We start from the raw sequence: 15,725 nt of genomic DNA, 5'->3' as shown, positions 1-15,725 counted from the left end.
ACTAATCTAATCTTTGATTTAACCATGGTATCTGATCAACTGATCAATCGTAGCTAAAGTTTGAAATTTGAATTAACCCCTCTTATCCCATTTTTTATTCGAGTTAACGTTTCAATGGCTTCCGCTAAAGAAAGTGACAACGCTTGCTGCAGCAACCAGGAATGCGATATCAAGGTGTAATATCAGCATACCCATTATTTTTATGTGACAAACGAAATTAAGTAAAAAAATGTGGTTGCAGGTATTCCCATTGTCTGTATTTCCTTGAACTTCTTCAAAATGAGAATTTCCCAAATGCAATGGCACATCCTGCCAACAAGGTTTGGCTTTATTATTATGTTACATCAATATGAAATCATGTTCACTTTTAGGATGTCTTCTCATTTTTGTACCTAAAATTTATAGGAAGTGGCACATAGGCAGCAATTCTTCTTTTGGAAGAACTATCGGAACAATCGGTTTAAGTTCATTTTGCCTAGGCCGCCTCCTGACAAATCAACGACAACGACGCTCCCTTTTAACAACAATGTCTCCCAGTGCCATATCCACCTCCTTACAAAGAGCTGTCAGGCTGCAGTTCATATCATTTCGCCAGGAAGCAACATGCGCAGGCAAAGCCAGCAAGTTATGAATGTTGTCACCTAGATGTTGAAGGCCAAAAGGATTTAAAATGGATGAAAAAGTGAAACCATCCTCACAAATGAATATGCCAACGGTTCCGAAGATAACGACCGAGACTGAATCTTCTCCGGCTAGGAAATTTGAGGACGAACGGTGGAAGAATGGGACATGGGATTTAAATATGTTTGTCAGAAATGATAGGATCGATTGCGATGGTGTGATTGTAGCAGGTGAGCTTTCAATGGAGAAATGTAATTAATATCCACACTGTTGTACATATTTCCTACTCCATAACTGCAAATTTCTATGGTTTTTATAGAAGCAGAGAGGGGAACATGCTTGGAGATGAAGCTAGTTCTAACCAAGAACCAGTCCAATTCAGAAGCTCAATCATACCCTGGTGGGCATTGTTCATGAGAACGTAACTTCCTGGTCAATGAATTAACAGGGAGTCTCGTTTGCAAAACGGGGTTGGGGTTGGTGTGATAATGTCGAGGAAATCCGAAGATTTCGATAACATGAGGAAGCTTGCAGATGAGGTTACTTGCTAACAATGGCAAGCTTCTTGGAGAGCAACTTCTCACATAAGTGGAAATTCTTTAGTCTTTTAATTTAGTTTTCTTTGCTTAGAGTGTTGGTCTCTTGCTCGCATTCATTATGCCTTTTATTCGGTTAAATTATTTGCGAGTAAATGATGATGCTATTGCTTAGTGGTGGATTTTTACAAAGTATTTAAGGAGATTATTAAAAAATAAATTTAAGAAGTTAAATTTCAGCTATAATTATATTGTAAAATTTTGAAAAAAAAAATTAAAATTAAACAAAATTAAAATAAAATTGTATCTTTAACTTATTACAAAGGTAAATGCAAATTTTCAGTTTGCCATGTTATCAAGTGAGTGGTTAGTTTTATTTATTATGATTTAAAAACTCTGTGTATGAATTAAGTGCGATTTGATTAGATATTTCAAGTTTAAGTTTATTTTTTTTTGAAAAATAAACTTTACAATAATAACAAAAATATCGATATTATTATAAAGATATAATCATAGTTAAATATTGAAAGATCAAATTGTCTAACTTAAAATTTGTAAGAGTATATTAAGTATTTAAAAATTCAATAATTACTTTATTTAATATTTAAATTTATAAAGCAATTTATTCATTTTTAATTTCAACATTAAAAGAGGTCATATTATTTGATTTGAGAGAAATTAAAGTATATTAAATATAATTAGAATGAAATATTAAAAGATATCAAATTATATGACTTAAAACCTATAAACTTTAATTTTAATATTGTCGACACATGTTTTTGTTTTATCATATGACATTTACACGTGCTATTATTTATAGCATATAGTATATATATATATGTATTATATAATATATACGTACTATGTTATATACTTTAATAGCATATATTATTACTTATACATGTTAACTTTTTTTACGGGTCCAATAGTAGAATACAAACAGCCTAACACCCAGCAGCCCAATGGCCCACAGTGGACCCAAACTGCACCAATAACACGCGACACGACTGAAGCTCGAACTGGTCTACTAGAACGACCTGAATAGGTTAGGGTTTTAAAACCCTAACCTTATCTTTCATTCCAACGCCGCATCCCTCTCACCCAGCAGTTGCTGCATCTCTCAATCAACCCTTAACCTTCCGACGTAAGGAGAGCACACGAAGCCATCACCAACAAACACAACAACCAAGTTAGTTTTTGAATTCGAATAGGACACTAAATCCACTCAAAAATAGGGGCTAAAAATATAAATCCTTAGGCTATAAATGAGATGTAATCGACACGATTGTTACACAAGAAAATACATACGAAATACGCAGAGAGATATACTACGAAATACAAGAGAATTGCAAGAGTATTCGAAACATATTTTGTAAACATTTGCGAAGTGAAATAAAAGGTAAAGATTTGTATATTTTCGAAGCTTGCATGTTTTGCTTGTTTTTGTTTTCGATTTGTAAAACCCAAAAGTCGAAGAACGATCGATGATTGGAGGGGAGGGTTCAAGAGTTTCAAACTCAGATCTAGCCCTCCCCGAGGCTAGTTTTAAAAAAAGGTTCGGTTTTCCGAGATGGGGAGGGGAAAAGCTTTCGATTTTTTTTATGTTTCGCCGCCGATAAATGGCGGCCGGAGAGGCGGCATTTCACTGTTTTTTTGGTTTTGCGAGATAGTTTAAAGGGGGTTTTGATCCAATTGTAGGGGAAAAGGATTATGAGAAAGTGTTTAACGGTTTGGGTTATATACCCAACCCGTTGGCCGACCCGTGACCCGATCCAACCCACACTAGATCCGCGTGTTTTTTAGATGAAAGGGGAATTATAATTTTGGTCCCCCTATTTTTTTAAAGCTTTAATTTGGCCCCTTTAATTCAATTTAATCCCAAATTTCTTTTAAAATTGACCCCCGATTTTTTTCTTTCAATTCAGTCCCTTAACATTTTAATTTTTCTTTTATTCCTTATTTTTATTTATTTGAATATTATATTTTATTATATATATATATACATACATTTTTCTTCTTTCTCTTTTCGTGTTTTACTTATTTTATTTATTTTATTTTATAATTAATATTTATATATATATATATATATATTTATTTATTTTTATTTTTTGTTTGTTTTTATTTTGTTAAAATTCTTTTATATATATATATATATATTAAATTTATTCTTCTATTTTTTTGTTACTGATGTATACGCATGTTTTTTTTTTCTTTTTTTCCATTTAAATACTATTTTTTTTATTTGTTTTGTTTTTGATTTTTTGATTTATTCATTTTTTTGATTTTTGATTTTTTTACTTTATCTTATTTTTCCTTTTTTTACCTTCTATTTTTAGATTTACCTAGTCTTTTTCCTTTTTTGCTTGATTTTATTTATTTTATTTATTGTTTCCTATCTAACGCTTTTCTTACTTTTAAGGGTACGATTTAAATCCATTAAAGGTAAGTAGTTTGAATCAAATTTTACCTTTTAATTTAAACTTTTAATTTTCTTAATTAAAGACAACTGGAAATTAATTAGTACTGAAAGGGCAGTTCAAGGGTGCTAACCCTTCCTTGACTGTAATCAACTCCTGAATCTGACATATCTTTGGTAAGATGTAGATCAGGTAAGAAATAAGGTATATGATCAACCCATTTGTTCTGAAAATAAATGATCGGTGGTGACTCTAACCATTTCACCCAAGTTGAAGCCCAATTCCAGGCCCACCCGAAAGACGGTTCTGACAGCTTGGTGACTCTGTTGGGGACAGGTAAGTGAGTCAGACTAAAGTAATTTCCAGTTGTCTTTTTAATGAAAAGGGTAAGTTTAAATTATAAGGTAACTTTTTGATCATTTTTACTTACTTTTGATTATTTTTTTCAAATAAATAGTTGCACTGATAATTTCTTTCAATGGTTTTAGTTTATCAAACTCTTTTTCCACCTAAGGCTCTAAACCCGAGCTCCAAACCCATTTTTAAGTTGGGTGAAAGCGACACCTTCGTGAGAATTTATTCTCCGCACAGGCCTAGCAAGTACCCTTCGGGATTCATATACCTTATGTCTTCGTGTGAATTTATTCACCACACAGACATAAGGGAATGTATCCTCTTGAGTTTAACTTAGTCCACACAAGCTTGTAATGGGCTTAAGACTAAGGGTCTGGCAAGCCCAAGGGGGAACCAGTAAGGAAAACTCGTGTACATTTTTTTAGAACCTAAACCAGGAGACGACAGGGACATAGAGCCTACCCCGAAACCACATTTCAAAACCTAGGACTTTTTTTTCATGCAGTTTGTTTTCATTTATTTTTACTTTCATCATTTATATTTTTTATCTTACAAACTTTGTACTTTCGTGCTTGTCTTTCTAGCATTTTCATCATAAAAAGAGGCTATTGATCCATAAAAAAAGTGTTAGTTATACACAAATAATCAGCATAAATGGACAAAAGGGTTGTAATGCGAGAGATAAAAAATGCCGAGGTCTGATTATAGTCCGAAAAGACCTAGAAAGAAAAGGGAGACAATCTTAAAGGAAGCTATGTGTCAAAACTAGTTAGCTACACCTCTGTCAAAGCAGAATGGTGTACAAGAGCTTCGAGACATCTGGGACAGTTGGAAGAGTGTCCGGAAACAGAAGTTCAGCCAGTGGTACAGTGATATTTCACTATTGCTTTATGTCAAGACTGATGAGCCCTTAATCAGAGGCTTGGTTCAATTCTGGAACCCGGGGTATAATTGTTTCACCTTTAACCAAGAGGATATGGTACCCACAATTGAAGAGTATACTACACTGCTGCACTGTGAAAGCATCATACTAGAGAGGGCCTACATCAAACACATCAAAAGTTTACATTTCAAGAATGGATTGGCCAAGGTTGCAGGAGTTAATGAAAAATGAGTAACTGATCGGGCTCGACATAAAGGCTGCAGGGAAGGAATTGATTGGCTTAATATCAAGCAACTGATGAAGAACCATTCCAATGAATGGAAGGCAATAAATCTCTTCACCTCAAAAGCAAAATGGATGAAAGTCTTCACACATCTTCAGGACCGAGATATTGCCTAGAGCTCCTTGGTTGACTCAAAATGACATTCTCTTCCGATATGGGGATTCATACACTATAACCCTACTTGGACTATGGGGAGGAGTTGGGTATTCTCTACTTTTGGCACTTCGATAGTATGGGGCACGCCAGTTTGTCCCAGCAACATATGGACTATTTGTATCAGAATTTATGTACCATGGTGACAACTACAAGAAAATGATCAAGGAGGTAGCTGAGTCATGGAAGAAGGTATTTCGAATGGATGTTGTGGCTGCCAAGGACATGCTTAATCCAGACTATTTGGAGTGGTGAAGACTAAGGAAAAATAACAACATCCCAGTACTAGATCATGAGGACACCTGGACTCTAGAGGAACATCTTAAGCATGTTCCCTCCGAACTAGAGATAGCAATGGAAGAATTTGAAGCCGTGAAGAATGAATTGAAACAGAGAGTAAGGGAACTCGAGGCTGAATGTTACCAGTGGAAGCTAGAAGCCGATACTTAGAAAAATCGGGCAGACAAACTGGAGAAGGAATAGAAGAAAGTCTGTTTTGAGTTCGAAGACTTGAGAAAGGGGTACCAAGAGTAAGTCCAGAATAACTCAAATCTGAAAAGGACTTCTAAATATTGGAAAGGCAAAGCTACAGCCTGAAGAGGAAGTTTGAAGGGCATAATGAGAGAGAGACTCTGAAAGAACATCTAAAGACTGCTCATAGACGTTTGATAGACAGTTAGCATCAGAACAAGCGTCTAAGAATCCAAGTAGCTAATTTGGAGAAGTCTCTTCAGAAACAGTAAGAACGGGATGACAATACTATAACTAGTTAGAATCCATTGTAGATGGATTCAATAAGCAAGCAAGTGAGCTTCAGATAGTTTCCTTTGATGGAGGGTTACAGTGGCCTTTCCGTTGGGAGAAAGCTCAGCAAAGGGTAGAGGCTAGAGATGCAGTCATCTGTGACTTCCTGGAACAAGTAAAGAAGGTAGCTCGTCATTTGCATGGCTTAGCAAGGGAAGCCGGAGTGGTTCGACAAGGCATCCAACCAGTGACAGATGAAGGAAGAAGACTTGTCAACCTACTAGAAGCTTTTTGAGGTCTAGAGGATTTAGTCTGGATGTACCTTTATATTGTTTTTCTATCTCTTAAAAGATAAAACACTTTTGTTTAAATAAGGATTATTTATAATAACAGACACTTTTCTGGATCAATGCCTGTAAATCACATACATCATGCATCTCATACTTTGTATTTTATTTTTCATGTTTATTTTTATATTTTCCAAGTTTTTACATCCATATTAACTAACAGAACATGTCTCATCAGAAGAAAGAACAAACATCGAGTTTACCTCCGTAAGCTCTAGACACGCATCATCTGTGTAACACTCGAACAAAGAAAAGACAAATAAAGGCTAAATTCGTTCAACTTGAGGAGAACATGTTGAATCTACAGAGAGAATTGGAAGATAAGATAACTCAGAATAGTCATAGTACCCTGGATATCATCACGAAGAGCTAGAAGTCCTTGGTCAACCAGATCGTGGCCAAGTTATCTGGTTTACAATAAGCAAGTGCACCAGGGGCAGGTTCGTCTTAGGGAGTAATTGTACCACTGACTACATAGGTGGTTATATCACCCAGAATATTACTCGGACTGCAAGGGGACTTGTCGGCGACAAAAGGGAAAGCCTCATCTATTGCAAAGATATAAACTTATGCAACCAACCTTGACAATCATCCGAATGATTACCATATCCCGAATTTTTATGATGAAGACAAAGTGAAGAAGATGGAAGAAAAAATTAAAATGTTGGAAGACCAAATGAAGGTGATCAAAGGGGTATATGATTATTACAGAGTAGATGCATCAAAACTTAGTATGACTCCAGATTTGGTGCTTTCACCAAAGTTTAAAGTCCCCGAATTCAAGAAATTTGATGGAAACAATTGCCCCTTAGCCCACATCACGATGTTCTGTCGGAAAATGATGAGGTATGTAGGAAACGACTAACTCCTAATCCACTGCTTCCAGGAGAGCCTATCTGGTTCAGCTATTTGGTGGTACAATCAGTTGAATCGATCTCATATCAAGACCTAGAAGGACCTGACCAAGTCTTTCTTGAAACAATACAAATATATTAATGATATGAGATCAGACCGTGTTATGCTACAAAGCATGGAGAAAAAACATAACGAAAGTTTCCGACAATATGCACAGAGAGGGAGGGATTTGGTTGTGCATGTTCATCAACCCTTGGATGAAAAGGAAACTAGGAAGCTCTTTGTCCAGACTTTGAGAGCTCCTTACTTCGAGCACCTAGTTGCAATCACATCAGGAAGCTTTTTGGACTTAGTTATGACTAGTGAAATGATCGAGTTGGCCATAACAAGGCAAAATAGAGGGAGGGGAATCAAGCAAGAAGACTCACATGAAGAAAGTCAGAAAGATTAACAATGTTAACACCTACGACGTTAATAAAGGTGTTACAATCTCTAGCCCAAAATCAACTGCAACTATACCGTCAGGTACTTTTAGACAAGATTCCAGGGAACATAGAAGGTAAGGGAACATTTCGACCCTATTCTCATGACCTACAAAGAGATGTACCAACAACGTTTTGACACCCATGTAGTGTCACCATATCTGGTGGAACCCATGAAGCCCCCATATCACGGCGGTATCCCAGGGCACACTATTGAGAACTGTTACGTATTCAAGAGAATCGTACAGAAGATGCGTAACAAGAACTGGATCGACTTTAACAACTCGGGGGCATCCAAGTGAGGATGAAGATCATTTCATCATTTTTAGTATTTTGTTTGAATCTGTTTTTCATCTTTTCTCAAGTTTTTTATAAGGACATTTAAATAAATTTATGGTATTTTAAAGATGGCGAGCAAGGAATCAAATTTGCAAACTTGAAATTATTTAAATATCGACTGAATTAAAAAACTCTGTAAATGATTCAGAGTTACAGGCCATTGACAAAGTAACATTATTAAATAATAACTTTTAATTTTACCTTAGAAAGATACGCTCGAACAACATATATTTCCCTTGCAAAAACCGATATAGCATTCTCATTTAATAAGGGAATGAATGAGAGACTTGGTATTTAGGTATGCATAGGAGCGGATAGCATGGGGCATCTTTTGCATATGATGTTACTACACTTTTGTTTAAGACGTTCAATTATGATCATGACCTTTACATATGGAATAGTCGAGTAGGTGAATCTAATTTAAGTCAGTTGCTTGGAAATTGAACTCTAAAGATGAAATTTTCTACCTTCAACAAACACCTAGACTATAACAGGTTCTTCTTGATAATCTTAAGAAATTAAATCAGTAAAACTAGGCTATTTCACTAAGGCAATTGGTTATAGAGGAAACTCGAAAGTCCTGGCTTTATGAATAGATTGCATTCAAACCATGACATTGCTCAGACACTTGGTAATTCGGTGTTTGCTCCACTGATCTTTTCATGCCGAAGACTTTGTGATGAGATGAACCCTACAGTTAACATGATAAAAGTGATTATAATATTAAGTTGTCCCTCTAAAGCAATTGGTTAAACGCTCCAGCTTTATGGATCCAGCTAGCCAGACAATGACAAATTAAATCAAATTTATCTAAACAAGGAGTTTTCGATAATGATGGACTAAGAGAGTTAAGGAACACCTGTTATAGTCAATTTCACACGAGCACTCAAGAATTTTATTTTTAGACCGATATTTTTGCACTGCCTTTATTAGAGGAGTTTACAAAGCTTGAACAAATGAAAGATTTCAGATGGCCGAAATAGAAGGTCTAGTAATGGATCATGCTAGTTGCGTCATTTTGTCCGCATCCGATTAAAATGCCAAGCTGGGAAATAGGGGCATATTATGATGTTAAAAAAATAGAAATGACATTTTGGTGGCCGAAACCTTAGAAATTAGGAAGCCAACCTAAAGCCAACTCATCTATTTGGATATTTGTCAAAAAGCTATAACTCTGAAATCAGTAAAAAGCTATTTACTCTTTTGATATTCTTTGAACTCATGTTTATGATTTGATTCAATTATGAGCCTGAATAAAGGGGTAACGTTTTATAGAATTCTTATATTCTCATATTTTTCCCTCCTAAAATAAGAGAAAGGAAAAAAACATTTTTAAACAAGATAGTCTCAAATGTGAAAGGTTGCAACCCAATAAGAAATGGGGCATGATCGATTCCAAGGACCAGATCTGCAGACAAAGCACGAGACTCCATCCAGGAGATAAGATAGAACTAATTCATGTTGCATACATCTTAGACATACTTAAGAGCATCATATTCATCATTTTCTTGCATACATAATTTTTTGCTTATTTTAGAGTCAATTTTCAACTTCAAGAAGAAAGATACTCGATTCAAAAACCCCTTCAGAAATTTATGGTGGTGGCTTAACTCAGCAGCAAGGAGCTACACCTCAACCAATTTGACCTATTGAAAGACCGACAGATCTTAAAATCAAATTCAGACGGGTTCGAAAAGTAATTCGGAACGGATCCAATTCAGCTTAACTCAGCGACGAGTGGCTAGTTTCCAGTTGATGTTTTCAAGCTAGATTTCAACTCCACGACAGAGGATATCTAACTGACAGAATATACCACTTGGATTTCCCGTGAAAGGGAGCCATTTAAAGAACTATGATCGGTTTAGACCTGCGAAGGGGGGTCGTCTTTCAGTTAGAGGAAATTTACAGCACAACTGAAGCCAAGAAAAGTTGTCTGTCAACAAACGACTTTCCAGAGTCAATTTCAACTTCACAACGAAGGATATTGAACTCGAAGTGATGCAACTTAAAAAAGATTGGATTTTAACTCCACAAATATGTAAATCCAATTTAAGGCCAATTCAATAGAACTTACTAAAGATTGAATTTTAACTTCACAACGAAGGATATCCAACTCAAAGCTCAACTTCACGACGAATGAGCCATCCACGATTTCAACTTCACGATGAATGATATCGTGCCCAACGGATCGACTTAAAGTCATCTGCAACAACATAGATTTATTCCCCAACCAAGTACAATATAACTCAAAGACGAGAATAGTTATCTGTCAATACACATTATCGAGATTGATACCATTCAACTCAAGGACAGATTCATCGCAATGTAACAGTGAAGAACTACTTTTCGGTCAAATTTTCACACAAAGGTATTTAAGTCGAGAAGAAGACAAAGGTCAAGATTGGAAACAAGAAGCCATTTTCTGATTTTTTTCTTCGATTTCAACTTCACAACGAAGGATATCGTACCCAAAAGATTGACCCAACTTCATGATGAATGAGTCATCTATGACACATCAACACCGACGTCTTTAGGTCAAGTTTTCAGCTTCACGACGAAGTATCTTGAGCTAGAAGACGATTCATGGGCTACTTACCAAAGTTTTGAGTTTGATTTCAACTTCGCGACGAAGGATATCGTGCTCAAAATTTTTGTAACATCCTCAATACCGGGTTAGTGACCAAAGTGTGAAATTTTAAAAAACTTTAGTGACCAGATTGGATAAATTGAAAAGATGAAGGAATTAATTGAAATATTTTATATAGGATAATTTAGAAAATAAAGAAAGTGTCAAAAACAAATGGGTTATTGAATGAGAGAAATAATTACATAATAATTATTGGGTATTTTAATACCCATGTGGAGCATATGTTTTGGCAAACAAGTTCCAGAAAATTATCTTCTTCATCTTCTTCTTTTCTCCAACGTGAAGCACCCAAGCCAAGGTAAGTTGGATTTCTTTTGGTTAATCCTTAAAATTTAAGTATGGTTTTGGTTAAGGAAGACTTAGGAAACATGATGTAAGTGAAAAATGTCATAGAAACTCAAAGATTTGTAAGTTATGAATAATTAAAGATAGGAAGCGGATAAGCAAAATTTTGAATAAGGATGTATAAATGGATTTATAAGCTGAAATTGACTTGTCATAATTGTGAATAAGAAGTTATAAGTGTTAAATCAAAGTTTGGATAACATGGAAAATTTGATATGATTCTTAACTTTAAAAGTTTGGATGAAATATGGGAGATTCTAAAGTGTTTGAATGATAAAAGTTAGTTAAAATGGTTGTAGTTGAGTTTAGTGGTATGAAAGGAGTTTTATATGAGGAAATTTAATGAAAAGTTGTGAAATTTTCAGGTAAAACCAGTTTATTATTGACAGGTGCATCGATACACTATGGATGGGTACCGATGCACTAAGACCAATTTTAAAGGTGCATCGATACACACCGACAGGCATCGATGAATGAAACTTTTGAAGCTATTTTGGGTACCGCTGCAGCTATAGTGCATCGGTACACTCCTAAAGGAAAAGTGAATTTTTGGTTCATTGAATTAGCTTAAGTTATTAACAGCAAGTTAAAGGTTTAGGCTTCTGATAATTGTCTCGGAAATTAAGTTTATGCAGATATTGAGCCTAAGTAAGTTCCAGAACAAGTGACAAGTAAGATTGATCGAGGGAAAGGCAATGAGACATAGGTGAGTGTATATGCATAACATGAATATAGTAGTATATTCAGTTATAGACTTGTGATAAGTCTAGATTTAATATTTTGATACATGATTACATTCCATATTATGATACATGACATGAATTCATATTATATGCATTATGTGACAATGTTCTAAGTGAATATGTTTGAAAAGTTACACGAGCTACGTGATAAAGGTAAGAAGTGATATGTCTACGCGATATAAACTATGTGAATTGTGAAAGCCCATGTTATGTAGATGAGAACTATAGGTAAGTTGGCATGCCAAGAGTAGAGGGTCTACGCGGTATTTCGGGACAATTCTACGTGGTCCTTCGGGATATATATGTATTCTTTGGAATGTGTATGAGGTCTTTTAAGACACATACTTGATCTTTGGTATATGTATATGATTCTTAAGGAATTTCTATGTGGTCCTTATAGACAATTTTATATGGCACTACGGTGTAATTCTACGTGGCACTTCGGTGCAATTCTATGTGGTCCTTTAGGACAAATTCTACGTGGCACTTTGGTGCAAATTTATACGAGCTGTGGTGTCAGCATAGTGAACAATCTCACAGTACTCACATACCTCAGGTTCTCAGTATTGTATCATGGGCTATTGAACTTATTGATATGAATTCATGATCGATAATTTAATAAGATCATGGGTAAGATACATGGTTATATTACTTACATGGATTGAATATATGATTACATGATATTGCATTCATTATGACATTTTCATTATATTTTATTGGCATTATTATTATGCCTCACTAAGTCTATGACTTAGCGTATAAGTGTTTTATACGTATGTACCGAAAAGCAGAAAGACCCAATATAAGCTCAATAGAACAACATATGTCCACTTGAAGATCAGATCAGAAGTAAATTATACATTATGTATTGTTATGTGATAAATAGTTTTGCATGTAAACAAAGTCTTTAAATTAAATATGTGTTCTCTGATCAAGTTTTGGAATGTTTTAAACGTATTTATGTAAATGGTAAATGTATAGTGATGAAAGTTTAATTTTTATGAGTTTTATATAATTTGAGATGAAGTTACTGTAGCAGTTCATCAGTACACTGTAGCAGTGCATCGATACACAATTTATATTTGATGTTTTTATGCATTGGTACACTGTAGCAGTGCATCGGTATACTGTAGCACTGTTTATGGTATTGTTCATTACCACTCACGGTACTGTTTATACCATATATTATTGTTCATAAAAACGTTTTTGCCTTAAATTTTTATAATTAAACATAATTTAATAGTATATTATTGTATTTTCTTAATATAAGTTCAAATGTTTTGTTATTTTGTAAAAATATTGTTTTAAAAAGTCAATGTGACATCTCAGACTCGTATCTGGGTCGGGTACGGGTTGACGTCTTATATTTAATGGTATCATAGCTACGGTTTAGTTGATTCTCGGCATAAACCGAATTCTAGAGTGTCTTATAATGTATACATTCCAACAAAATAGTGAAAACTTCTGATCTGATAGAATAGTATGTGTGTTGTGTTGCTAATAGAATGATATGGTTGTGTCTTAATAGATGTATGGACATTATAGTTCTAGAAGTGAAACGTGAGATGATCACCCCCCTGAAAGTAGTAATTCACCTGCCTTGGCCAGGAAAGGTGAAGAACATGCAGCTTCTAGAGTGTCTGTACGTGATCAAGATATTTTCTTCAGGATGTTAGATAATGTCATGCGTTTCTAACCTTCTGCTCCATCAACTCCCAGAGTAAATATAGTAAAGGATTTGAGAGGATTAGGAGCTCCCGAATTTAAGGGAGAAGTCGAGGAAGGTCCGGTTGCGGCGGATATTTGGTTAAATGATTTGAAAATCATGTTAGATGGTCTCCACTGTTCTGATGTGGAGAAGTTGGATGGAACTGTGTCTTTACTTAGAGGACAAGTTAGAATATGGTGGGCAAATGTCACCATGAGGATGTCAAGTGATCAAGTAACTTGGTCTATGTTCTTGGAAGAGTTTAAATACAAATACATTGGAGATCAATTCATCAAGCAAATGAAGAAAGAGATTATGAATTTGAAACAGATGAATCGCTCCGTATACGAATATGAATGTGAATTTAATAAGCTGAGTCGTTTTGCTTTGGAGCTTGTGACTATAAAAAAGATGCTTTTGAATGGTTTGTGGAGGGCTTGCACCCTAGATTGAAAGAGATGTTAATAGTACTGAACTTTTCCTCGTTCCAGGGGGTGATTAATCGTGCTAAAGCCCTTGAGAGAGCTTAGAATACGAGATTTGGGGACTCAAGTGTCCAGACATCTAAGAGAACTGGTACTTCCTCCAGTTCAGCACTACCAAACAGAGGAATATATTCGGGATTTCGACCTCAAGCTAGATCTGAATTTGTTGCATCCTCCGCTAGAGGAGCAAGTCAGGAGAGAGTTAGACAGACACAATCAGTGGGATCCGGTGCTGGGAGATTCACTCTGAGTCAAGGAAGACAGTGTCAACATTGTGGGAAAATCATTTTGAAACATGTTGAATGGCTTCTGGAGTTTGTTTTCGATGTGGAGAGGCCGAACATTTCATTCGGGATTGCCCATTAATGGTTGGTGAGCCTGCACCATCTAAAAGAAATGTTTCTGCCTCACAATGAGGAAGAGGAAGAGGTAGAGGGAGGAATCAATCTGAATCCTCTGCACCACCTGAAATTCGCTCCACTGCACGGGTATACAATTTAAAAACAAGTGAAGACCATGATGATCTCGATGTTATAGCAGGTACTTTGCAGTTGTTTGATAAGTTGGTATTGGCATTAATTGATACGAGCTCCAATTATTCTTATATTAGCAATAAATTAGTAAAAGAATTGAGAATATCATTATAAGCTACGAGTAATGAGGTGATAGTAACTAACCCTTTAGGGCATAGTACTGGGGTAAATAAAGTTTGTAAGGGATGTCCCATAAGGATTCAGGGAATTGAATTTCCTACTAATCTAATGGAACTACCTTTTGATGAATTCGAAGTGATTCTGGGAATGGATTAGTTGTTTCGTTATTATGGGAATATTGATTGTAGATTGAAAAAGGTAACCCTGAAGAGTCCAAAAGGGATCAAAGTAAATATGATTAGTGAAAGAACTAATCCTTTAGCAAATGTAATATCGGCAATGGAAAGAAATAAGTTGATGCTATAAGGATGTCAGGGTTTTCTTGCAAATGTAGTAGATACAAGAGTTAAAGAGAATGGGTTAGATGAGATTCCGATAGTCAGAGAATTCCTTGATGTTTTCCCTGTAGAGTTACCAGGATTACATCCAGATAGAGAGGTAGAATTTCAAATAGAAGTCATGCCAGGAACAACTCCTATTGCAATGGCACCTTATCGTATGGCTCCGAAAGAATTACAGGAATTAAAGAAGCAATTGCAAGAGTTGTTAGAGAAATGATTTATTTGACCAAGTGTTTCACCTTGGGGAGCTCCAGTGTTATTTGTTAAGAAGAATGATGGTTCAATGCGTCTCTGCATTGACTATCGACAGCTCAATAAGGTGACAATCAAGAGCAAGTATCCCCTTCTCCAAATTCATGACTTGTTTGATCAGTTAAAAGCAGCTTCGGTATTTTCAAAGATTGATTTATGTTCTGGTTACCATCAATTAAAGATTCAATAGAAAGATATTCCGAAAACAGTTTTTTCAAACGAGATATGGACATTATGAATTCATCGTGATGCCATTTGGACTAACGAATACACCTGCTGCTTTCATGGATCTCATGAATAGGATTTTTCAACCCTATTTGGACCAGTTTGTTGTTGTCTTTATTGATGACATACTGGTGTACTCAAAATCACATGAAGAGCATAGCGCACATATAATGATAGTCTTGAAAATTCTCAGGGATAAGAAGCTTTACGCTAAACTGTCCAAATGTGAATCTTTGCTAAATGAAGTAATTTTCTTGGGGCATGTGATCTCTGCATATGAGATTAGGGTGTACCCTCAAAAGATTAAAGCTA

This window comes from Hibiscus syriacus, unplaced genomic scaffold (genome assembly GCF_006381635.1).
Source record: "Hibiscus syriacus cultivar Baekdansim isolate YM2019G1 unplaced genomic scaffold, ASM638163v2 tig00111662_pilon, whole genome shotgun sequence".
In the NCBI taxonomy this organism is placed as follows: Eukaryota; Viridiplantae; Streptophyta; class Magnoliopsida; order Malvales; family Malvaceae; genus Hibiscus; species Hibiscus syriacus.
Note: the sequence above shows the minus strand (reverse complement) of the source record.